General features: G+C 73.8%; 1 protein-coding gene across 1 annotated transcript in view; it reads right to left on the bottom strand.

The window, feature by feature from the left end:
- TOB2 (transducer of ERBB2, 2) overlaps positions 1-798 on the bottom strand; it is a 9,898-nt gene extending 9,100 nt beyond the window's left edge. The window contains exon 1 of the mRNA XM_010586157.1: positions 731-798. The gene's annotated coding sequence lies outside the window, so the exon portion shown is untranslated. The remainder of the gene's footprint in view (positions 1-730) is intronic.
- Positions 799-1,035: the final 237 nt, after the last annotated feature.

The following is a 1,035-nucleotide window of genomic DNA, read 5'->3' as shown; positions in this document are numbered from 1 at the left end:
CCCCCCCCGGTGCAGCAGCCGCAGCGGAGGGGTGCTGGCAGCCGTGTGGCACCGGGGCTGCCCCGGCTCTGAGCTCCAGGGGAAGGAAGGGGCCGGGGGTTTAGCGGGGATGAGGATTGACCTGAGGATTTCCCCAAGCGGCTTAGCCTAGGGGGGGACGACGACGGGGACGGACGAACGGGGGGGGCCGCCCAGCGAGGTGATCGAACGGGAGCGGGGAGGGAAGGAACCGGCCGGCATTTTCCTCGCCTCGGCCAAGGACGGGTGCCGGAGCGGGGAAGGGTGGGTGTGCGTGCGGTGCTATCGGACCGCGGCTCGGCGGCAGGGCCGGCCCCGGGGCTCGGGGGACCCTGGGGAGTCGGGGCTCCCGAGGGGACGACCTCCCTGCACGACCCCGGCGAAGTCCCCAAGAACTCCCGTGCTGGAACCGCCAAGCCCCGCTGAGGGCGCGGGCGGGAGAGTTTTGGGGGTGAGGCGCCCAGAAGGGCGTGAGGGGAACAGGCGAGCCCGGCTCCTTCCCTCACTGCAAACCCCCAGGGACCCCCGGGCTGGCGGGCGCATTCCCTCAGGGGACAACGGAGCCAGCCCAAGCGCGGCCTGCCGGTGTCACCCGGGGAGGGCTGGCGCAAGGCACAACCACCGCCCCGGGCCCCAGCGCCCCGAGGCCGCCTCAGCCCCGCCGCTCCCCCGCCTCGCGGCGCACCACCCGTGGACTACTTTGTCTTCTTACGCTTCTGCGCCTTCAGCGGAAGGCCGGCCCGGCAGCGGCGGAGACGAGGCGCCCGCAAGGTGCGCGAGCGGCGGCCGTGCTAAAAATAACTGCGGCGTGTTAGCAACAGCCTTCCCATTGGCTGGCCGGGCCCGGCGTCGCCTTCGGATTGGTGCGCTGCCTCAGCCAGTGAGCCGAAGGGGGTGTGCGCAGAGGGGGCGGTGCCCGGCGCGGCGCGGGGTCTGCCGGGAGTTGTAGTCGCCGGGGGTGAGGCCCCGCGGCCTGCCCCGCCTTGGCCGCCCCGGTCCCGGTCCCGGTCCCAGTCC

The sequence above is a fragment of the Haliaeetus leucocephalus genome, unplaced genomic scaffold (assembly GCF_000737465.1).
Source record: "Haliaeetus leucocephalus isolate CR32 unplaced genomic scaffold, Haliaeetus_leucocephalus-4.0 Scaffold0, whole genome shotgun sequence".
Classification (NCBI taxonomy): Eukaryota; Metazoa; Chordata; class Aves; order Accipitriformes; family Accipitridae; genus Haliaeetus; species Haliaeetus leucocephalus.
This window is presented reverse-complemented; position numbering and strand designations above follow the sequence as displayed.